Here is a 9,538-nt window from a genome sequence, read left to right as displayed (position 1 = left end):
CCGTCCGCACGCGGCCTCCACTAGGGCTGCGGCCCCGGCTCTGGCTCATGGTGGTGGCACCTTCCGCGGCCGTCCTGGGCCTGCCAAGAAGAAGAAGCGCCGGGGTGTCCGCCTCACTCCGGCCGTGCCACCCCCCGCGGGTCCGGGAGCCTCCTCCACTCCGGGCCCCGTCTCCGATCTCCCTGCCCCCCATGCTTCAACTGTGGGGTGAGGGGGCATTCTCAGGTTGCTTGCGTCAACCCCCAGTGCTGCTACCTCTGCAAGGATCCCGGCCACCCCACCATTCTGTGCCCGGATAGACCGGTGGTTTTGGAGCTCATGATGTATGGGCATGGGTTCGAGGGGTTGGGCTTCTTCCACCTCGAGGTCCCGGACGCCCCTCCTCCGTCGCCCTCCCTTCAGGCGATTGTTACGGTCGTTGATGGGGTGGCATCCCCAGAGATGATCGAGGCTGAGCTCAACCACCTCTACCGCCACCAGTGGGACTGGGTGGTCACCCCCACAGCCGGTCACATCTTCTCCGTCGTCTTCCCCGACTCCGTCAGCTCCGGCTACGCGACGCGTAGTGGCCGGATCACTCTCACGCTCAACCAGCTGGTTGTCGAGATATCCGAGCCAGTACTCGACGCTCAGGCCGTGGCTGTCCTCGACACCGCCTGGATCCTCATCTCCGGTCTCCCCGACATTGCACGGTCCGAGCTCGTCATCCGCCACATGTCTCGCCTCTTGGGCAAGGTGGTGGTGGTCGACGAGCTCTCATTGCGGAAGGAGGAGGAGGTGCGGGTCAAGGTCAAGTGCCTCGACTCCTCCAAGCTGTGCACTTCGGTCCGGGTCTTCTTCAACGACCAGGGCTTCGATCTCAGGATCGCCCCCGAGCCTCCCAACCACGTTGGGCGTCCCCGCTTCCTCGACGTCGGCCCCCTGGTGACAACGCGGGGGGCGGCGGAGACTACCACGGCCGCCACCGCTCTCGTTCTCACCGCTCGGATGAGGAGGGGGCGTCCGAGGACTCCCGCTCCCCATCCCCTTCGCCCCCCCTCCGTCTGCGGGGGCCAAGGGCCGCCAGGCCGCCTCTCGCCCCCCGGTGGATGGCCCGCCGATCTCTGACGTGTCGCCATACGAGGGGAGCGACATCTCCAGTGTGGGCCTGGTGGTCTGCCCGGCCTCCTCCCCGCGCTCCCCCACCTCGTCCCCGCCACCTGTGCTGGCCCCGGTCAGCCTGCTCGGCGGCCTGCTCTTCGACTCTTCGGCGGCGCCCGCGGTTGGGGGGACGCCTCCTGTGGTTGTCCCCCCCACTCCGGCTTTGCCTCCCCCCGTCGCCGTCTCCTCCCCGTAGCCTGACGCTCCTCCGGCCCCGTCGTCTCCACGGGCTCCCTCGGAGGCCTGCTCTCCGGCCCCCAGTGTGCCTCCTCCCCCTCTGGCCGCACCATCACCCCCGGCCCAGATCTTCCTCGGCTGTGCTGGGTCGGGACTGTTGCCCTCCCCTCCGTCGTCTCCTGGGGCGGGGGCGGCCCGGATCATCACGCCTCTGGCGGCCCAGCCCCCTCCCCTCCCCGGTCTGCCGCGTACTCCCGTTGCAGTCGGTCGGCCTCCTCCCCGGTGGTGTCCTCCCGCCGGAGTGCTCGGCTGGACGCTGCCCACCCTGAGGGCAGCCCGGTGCTGCCCATCCCCGAGCGGGAGTTGCTCCGCGCTGCCGCCCGTAACCTGGAGCCAGGTACGCCCTCCATTTCCCCCTCTGCTTCGTCTTGTTCTTTCTCTGCGCTTGAGTCTGTTCCGCTGGGTCATCTCGCCAAAGTGGCCTCCGACTCCGCGATCATTTTCTGAGGGAAATTTGGCCCCCCTCTCGCCCACATCGCGGCCATCAGAGCCCGTGAGGTTCTCGATGGGAAACTTGCGGAGGCCCGGGCGGCCCTCCTCATTCCCCCAGCCGCCTCTACGTCTGGGGGATCTTCCTCTCCGCCTCGGCCACAGCCGACGGCCCCTCCTCCCTCGGTGGCAGTGCCGGAGATTCGGGGACGCACCCGCTCGCGATTTTGCGCTCCCTGAGCTTGACCGGCTGAGCTCTCACCTCTTTGCGTGGCACTGGCTCCCTTCTAGTGGGAGCGCGGGCCACTCGGGTGGCATCCTTTTAGGTGTGAAGGATGCCACCTTTGAGGTGGGCAGCATGGATAGGGGCGAATTCTTCGTCAGCATGGAGCTTTTCGAGAGGTCGCTCAACTTCAAGTGGGAGATCATCATTGTCTATGGACCGGCCGATCATAGTAGGTCGGCCTCCTTCTTGGAGGAGCTCCACCGGAAAATCTCGGCCGCCTCCCTCCCCGTGGTTGTCGAGGGCGACTTCAACCTGCTGCGCGTTGCGGAGGGCAAGAACAATGGCAATGTTTGCTTTGCCCGGATGGACATGTTTAACGACTACATTGCCGACCTCGCCCTCCGGGAGATTGATCGGGTTGGGGCACGTTTTACTTGGACCAACCGACAAGCCTCCCCGACCCTGTCCGTCTTGGACAGGGTCCTAGTTTCCCCGGAATGGGACCTCCGATGCCCCCTAGCCTCTCTTCGCGCCATCACCCGGATTGGTTCCGACCACGTCCCCTTGCTCCTCTCCTCCGCGGATGAGCGTCCGCCGATCCCCCCTCGGTTCCGGTTTGTGACCTTCTGGCTTTCCCAGGCCGGGTTTACCGACGTCGTCTGTGCTCGGTGGATCGAGGCTCGGGCCCACCCCCACCCTCGCCCCCCTTCTGCTATTGACGCGTGGCACTTCTGTGCGAAGCGTGGCCGGCAATTTATGAAGGGCTGGGGGGCCAACCTGGGCCGTGACGCCAAGGAGCGTAAGAAGGCGTTCCTCACTGCGATCCAGGCCCTCGACTTTCGGGCTGACGCGGTGGGTCTCTCCCGGACGAGTGGCTCTCCCGCTATGACCTCGAAGACCAGCTCTCCGTGATTTACACCGATGAGGAAGCCTACTGGCGCCTTCAGGGCGCTCAGCGTTGGGTCCTGAAGGGTGACGCGAATACGGCTTACTTCCAGGCGATTGCCAACGGGCGCCGTAGACGCAACACCATTCCCTGCCTTTGGGATGGGGTAACCCTCCTCCAGGACCCCCGGGACATCCGCTCCCATGTCGACGGCTTCTATCGTTCCCTCTTCTCTCCCGCTCCTCAGAGCGGCATCTCCCTAGCCCCTGATTGTTGGGCCGGTGCCCAACTTGTCTCTGACGCAGAGAACGCGTCCCTGACGGCCCTCTTCTCTGAGCAGGAGGTCTGGGAGGCCATCAAGGGTATGAACTCCTCCTCTGCTCCGGGCCCGGACGGTCTTCCGGTCATTTTCTTCCAGACCTTCTGGAACGTGATTAAACCAGAGGTCATGGCCATCTTTGATGAATTCTTCGTGGGATCTATTGACCTAGGCCGCCTCAACTTCGGGACCATCTCCCTCATCCCCAAGGTCCCTGGGGCGACTGACATCCGCCAGTTCCGCCCGATTACGGTCATTAACGTGATCTTCCGGATCCTGGCCAAGGGGTACGCCAATAGGGTGACCCTGCTTGCAGATCGGATTACCCACCCTAACCAATCAACCTTCATTAAGGGCCGGTACATCCTGGATGGTGTCCTGGTGCTTCATGAGGTTCTTCATGAGGTCCGGGTCAAGCACCTGAAGGCGGTCTTTCTGAAGATCGATTTTCACAAAGCCTATGATACGGTTAGCTGGTCCTTCCTTAGGGAAGTCCTTCTTCGGAAGGGCTTTGACGACTGGTGGATCACGAGAGTCATGCAAATGGTCTCTTGCGGTCGCACGGCGGTCAGCATCAACGGCGAGATCGGTCCCTTCTTCCCTACCCTATGTGGGGTGCGCCAAGGCGACCCCTTCTCCCCGTTCCTCTTCAATATGGTCGTGGACACTTTGGCCTCCATTCTCGATAAGGCTAAAGCCGCGGGCCACATCCGAGGTATTACCCCCACCTCTCTGGGGGCTCGGGAATCTCCATCCTCCAGTATGCTGACGACACGATCATCATGGTCGAAGGCTCGGAGATGGACATCACCAACCTCAAGTTCCTCCTTCTTTGCTTCCAACAGATGTTGGGCCTCAAGATCAACTTCGATAAGAGCGATGTTATGGTGATGGGATATTCCCCCGCTGAGTCTGTGGCCATTGCCAACAGACTTAATTGCCGCCTGGGCTCTTTCCCCACTACCTACCTTGGGACGCCCATTAGTGACTCGCGCCTCTCTGTCGCAGACCTACGCCCCTCCATGACAAAGCTCCAGACCAGATGCGAGCCCTGGCAGGGGAGGTGGCTTTCCAAGGCGGCCCGGACTATCCTTATCAACTCCTCCCTCTCCAGCCTCCTCTTGTTTCTTATGAGTTTCTACAGCCTCCATGAATCTCTCCATAAGGAGATCGCCAAAATCCAGTCCCGATTCTTCTGGGCTGGCGAGCATGGCAAGCAGAAGTATCACATGGTCAGCTGGCCTGACATCTGCAAGCCCAGGGAGCAGGGTGGATTGGGCATCATGTGCTCTAAACGGATGAATATTGCCCTTCTATCCCGGTGGCTGTGGCGTATCACGCAGGGTCATGGTGGCCTCTGGCTGGACATTATCCGGAACAAGTACCTGCGTGGTCAACCCCTTGCCTTCTGCCAGAAATCGGGAGGTTCTCAGTTCTGGCAGTCCCTCGTCCAGCTTCTTCCGGTGCTCCGCATTGGTACCTCTATCTCGGTGGGGTCTGGCCTCTCGACGCTCTTCTGGTTTGATCGCTGGGCCGGCGACTCTCCCTTTGCGGCCCGCTTCCCCACCCTCTTCTCTATCGCTATCGTCCCCATGATCTCTGTTGATAGGGCCCTTCTTGACTTAGGGCGCCTCGCTTTCCATCGGCCATTTGGGCCGGCGGAATCCGCCGCCTGGCGTGAGTTGCTTGACTGCGTTGCTCTGCATGAGCCGGTGGTGGATGGGGATCAGGATCTTGTGCGCTGGCACCTGGAGCCGTCGGGCCAGTTCTCTACCAAATCGCTATACTTGGCCATTGCCCCCTCCTCCGCTCCCCTCCCCCTATCGATGGTGTGGTCCGTCCGCGTCCCCCTGAAGATTCGCATCTTCATGTGGCAGTGGATCCGTGGACGGATCCCGTCCGGTGTGGAGGTCCGCAAGCGTAATGGCCCGGGCACTGGTATCTGCCCCCTCTGTGCTGTTCTCGAGGACTCCAACCACATCTTCTTCGCCTGCGTCTCCGCCCGGTTCCTCTGGAGCTGCTTTCGCGAGATTGTCGGTGGGAGTTGGTGCCACACCAATTTCCCGGACTTATTTGCTGAACTCCAATTGTCCCATTCGTCCTCTCGCCACATTAGGTGGCTCGAGGTTGGGGTCCTTGCCTGGACGCTTTGGACCGTTCGCAATAAGCTAGTGATCCAGCGTACTTCTCTTCGTCGCGCTACTGATGCTCTCTACAAATTCTCGGGTTTCTTGCAGCTTTGGCGGCCGCTTAGCCGCCCCCTGGATTGGGACGCCATCTCTGCCTTCATCGCCGATCTCCGCTCGATGGCCGTCCGCCTGTCGCCCCCGCCGCCGCCTCCGCCGGAGCCTGACTAGATCGCTGCACTGGGCAGGCTTTGTTTCTTCTGGGCTTGTTGAGCTGTGCCCTCAGCAGAACCTTAATACTTTGTTGTGGTACTTGGGTGGTGTGTGTGTGTGGACCTGTTGTGGTTGTATGTCTTGTGGCGGTTTGCTTTATTTATAAAGCGGGGCGAAAGCCTTTTTCGGTAAACCAATGAATATGGAAAAACATGCTCCCTCTGTAACATAATACTGCAGAGATAGTACAAGATTAAAGCCGCATGCCTTGAATCCTACTATAGGAATTTGAAGAGACTAACTTGTTCAAAGGAAGACCGAGCCTTGAACTAGGCCAGTCTCCTTGTGCATGCATCCTTCCCACCCACTTCCATCAATGTCAAGATGACAACTGGTACCTACCATGGCATGCTTCTGAGACTTGGAACGAATAGATGACACAGGCCAAGAGACATTTGGCGAAACACGCTCGCGTATCATCGACGAGCGGTGTGGAGTGGAGTACTGGACAATAATCAACATAAGTTAAGTCTTAGCTTAGCCACAAGTCATGCAGACTTTTCCGCACCATGTGCGAGAAGAACCGAGAAAGTCTCATCTTCGGCAGGTTCCGGTCAACAAAGAGGCCTTTTTCTTTTCTTTTCTTTCCTCTTGACAGCCCCAGTCAACAATGTTCATTTCGGTCTTTCTCTTCAAGGAGGAAATGCATAAGTTTGGATCTGTATATATAGGTGCTGAAGCGTAGCGGAATGGCAATCATTCCCTTTCTGTGTATAGGTTTACCGGACTTGCCCCGCACGGAGCGCGCTGCGAATCCGGGAAGATGCCGCCACCCAACTGTCGCCGCCTCCTTGCTCGGCTTCTTGCCATCCTCACGTTACTGCTGTTAATCGTCGGTGGCCATGCAGGTCGTGGTGGAAGGTTTGGTCCACCTGCACACTGCGATACTCGTCGTAAGTACCCATGCATGTTTCATTTTTCTTGAAGTTCCCATGCATGTGTTCATATTTCAGTCTGCCGAGTGTGCTCTGTTTCCAAATGGCCTGATATGTACTTTGAACATCATCGCAGAGAACCCAGCCGGCTGCTCAGGTTTGCCCTCTCCGAACTGTCCAGGATGTGGATAGCAGCAGGGCTCAGTCCCAAGCATATGTTATGACTTATGTCGTCGACGATGGTCTTTTAGCATGTCTTGCGGTATTATATTTCTCGTGTAATAAGAGAGATTTATCAAGGTCACAATCATTTACTTACAGAATGTTAAGGAAAACAAGCATGGCTGAATATATGACATGTGATGGGCTCGACGATGTTTCCCCTTCGAGGATCCTATGCGGCGCAACCCTGGCATATTTTCCCTTCGTCGCTCGCCTACAAAATCGGAGCTGCCTGCTACTGGCGCTTATGTGGTCGGCTGTTTGGCATAGGTCGGCGTGTGCTTCGGGCTGTTGTTTCGGTGGTGACCTCGTGGATGGTACTACCAGTGCCTTAGCCAGAATATCTGCACGCCCCAGGCCGTCTTCCTTGCTACAGTGTTACTTGCAGCTACGGTGCGCGTCTGTAGCTACATTCAACGAACGTTTTCAACACCACGGCCCTGGTAGCCCGGGGCCTGGCTATGCCCCTGGATGGTATGACGAGGTGAAGTCGAAGCCACTTGCTTGGGAAGAAGAATTTTTTCAAAAAGAATGATGACTCCGGCCTCTGCATTAGGACGATGCATGCAATCATTTTATTATTTATTTATCAAGACCTCACAAAGTAATACATCAATAAATCTGAAGCCACCATCTCGGCAACATCTGTCGTTGTACTTATCGACTTGATGAAGGGGTGCAGATTGTCTGAGCCACGTACTCAAACCTCACACCAAAACCCAACATCTAAAGCCGAAGGCCTCAACCAAGCGGCATTGCTGGGTGTGGGGCACACACCGGTCCGGCTCACTCTCAGTGGTCACCGCACACGCACGCTACAGAGGTAGCCGTCACCGTCTTCCACCGATCCATCTTCAGAACAGCTACTAACGCATCGATCTTGCCAGGCCTAACTGCCGTTGACGTCACCACGACACCAGACACCACCACCATCATGCGCTCGTCCATCAACACGCGTCCACCGCTGAGACCCCGCTGCACCATATCGCCGAGACCCGTTGTCGATGACGCGGAAAAAAACCATGCCGCTTTGCCACCTGTCCACTCGAGTCAGTACCTGCTCCAAAACGATGCCTTCAGCAAGAAGCGCGGCGCCAGACGTCGCCATCATCCGATCCGGGAGTATAGATCTAGGGTTTCCCTAGAGCGGGTCGAAAGGAGCGACGCGACTTGCTATGACGATGCCTTCGGCAAGGAACGACGCCAAAAGACGCCACCATCATCCGCTATGACCGTGGTCGAGGCTCGGTCTTCATCGGTAGTATTGCCGCTCCAAACTCACCACCAGACATATCTGAAGAACAGATTCGCCGCCGCCTCCTGGCTGGCCACCACAACATGGAAGCGTGCAGCAGGAGGCGACTGCCGCCGCCGCACCGCTAGACAGGCTGAGCACCAACCTTGATGCCCGACCTAGGGCCATAGATCGGCGAAGGATCCCCAGATCTAAGCCGCCGAGCAGGGGACCGCCAAGGCCACACCGCCGCCACGCGCCAAGCGCCCACAATGCAATGCACTCTGGAGCATCGTGCTTGGCCCAACCCGTGGCGGTGGCCGCTGCCATCCGCAGCTCCTCTGTCGCGTCGAGCGCCCGCACGCCCGCGCTACCACAGGGGAAACCAAGTGCCCCTGCCGCCACCTTCCTTGGGGCTAGCCTGGTCTTTGCCAGGGAGTCCCCTCCGATGGTGGCGAGACTAGGAGGGAAGGGGAAGGAGTCACGGCGGCTAGGGTATTTCTCCCTCGAGCCGCTAGGGAGACGACGCGGGGTCAGGGAGGAGTCGCTAGCCTTCCTGACGTCTTGTAATTCTCTGCTTGGGGAGAAGTGATGACGATGACTCTTGCGGACTGCCTCGACGATGGTCTTCCTCTCGACAATGTGTTTGTTGGTAGCCAGGCCGGCGGGTGCCCTGTGAGTGGGGTGTTTTGTTACGGTTTTCTCCTGGTTTTTTGTTAATTAACCGAACAACTCTCTTCTTCTTAATTAGTAATAGATTGAACTCTAAGGGTTCCGATTTCAAAATAAAAATAAAAATAAGACGCAGTTCATCCGATGGACTTGCAAATACAATGTTTTTCAGCGGAACAGGCAAACACTGAAAACAACAGGACCCTTGTTTATGATCTCAAAGGTGGTTGTGTGATTGTATGATGCAAGAGTAGAAATAAACGCTCCAGCAACAAGTCTCTTCCACTGGGCTATAGCCTACTACTCTACTCTTGTGATAACGCGGTGCCAAATTACTACTCCCTCTATTCATAGATATAAAAAGTTTTGGATATTTCAATACGAATTATATATATACTGAAATGAGTGAATAATAAGCACACTAAAACTTGCCTATATACATCCAATTCAGAAAAATATTAAAACATCTTATATTCGTGAATGGAGGGAGTATATACCAATTATCAGGTGGTATTATTTGTCGTTTAACCCCTGTTGCGGCATCTGAGCATCTCAAAGCATAGGTGATTTCGTATTTGAGACCTAAAATATGTTATGCCATGTGACATGTGATCTTTCGCACACAAACCTAGGAAATACAGAATTGAAGCGATACGACCACGACGGCCATTCAAGAATCAATTAAACTAAAAAAAACTTGAAAAAAATGACTGGCACATATCAAACTTTGCCCAACACCCCCGCATGGTTTGTCCTGTACATGACGGTCAGGGTTTACTTCTGACGATCCCGAGGCGATTTCGCCCACCGTTGCCAAACTATCTGCCGCTCGGGCTTCCTTGCGTCATTGAACCCATCTTGATCCTCCTTCTCCTTCCGTCGGAGGTGGGCGCGGGGCG

At 57.3% G+C, this 9,538-nt stretch overlaps 1 long non-coding RNA gene across 1 annotated transcript; it reads left to right on the top strand.

Annotated features, from left to right (window-relative positions):
- The first annotated feature begins 6,352 nt into the window (after window positions 1-6,352).
- On the top strand, window positions 6,353-6,825 carry LOC119335904. The gene is made up of 2 exons (XR_005162121.1): window positions 6,353-6,529; window positions 6,648-6,825. It is a non-coding gene; the product is annotated as an uncharacterized LOC119335904 (long non-coding RNA).
- The last annotated feature ends 2,713 nt before the right edge of the window (window positions 6,826-9,538 follow it).

Source organism: Triticum dicoccoides, chromosome 7B (genome assembly GCF_002162155.2).
Source record: "Triticum dicoccoides isolate Atlit2015 ecotype Zavitan chromosome 7B, WEW_v2.0, whole genome shotgun sequence".
NCBI classification, from domain to species: domain Eukaryota; kingdom Viridiplantae; phylum Streptophyta; class Magnoliopsida; order Poales; family Poaceae; genus Triticum; species Triticum dicoccoides.
This window is presented reverse-complemented; position numbering and strand designations above follow the sequence as displayed.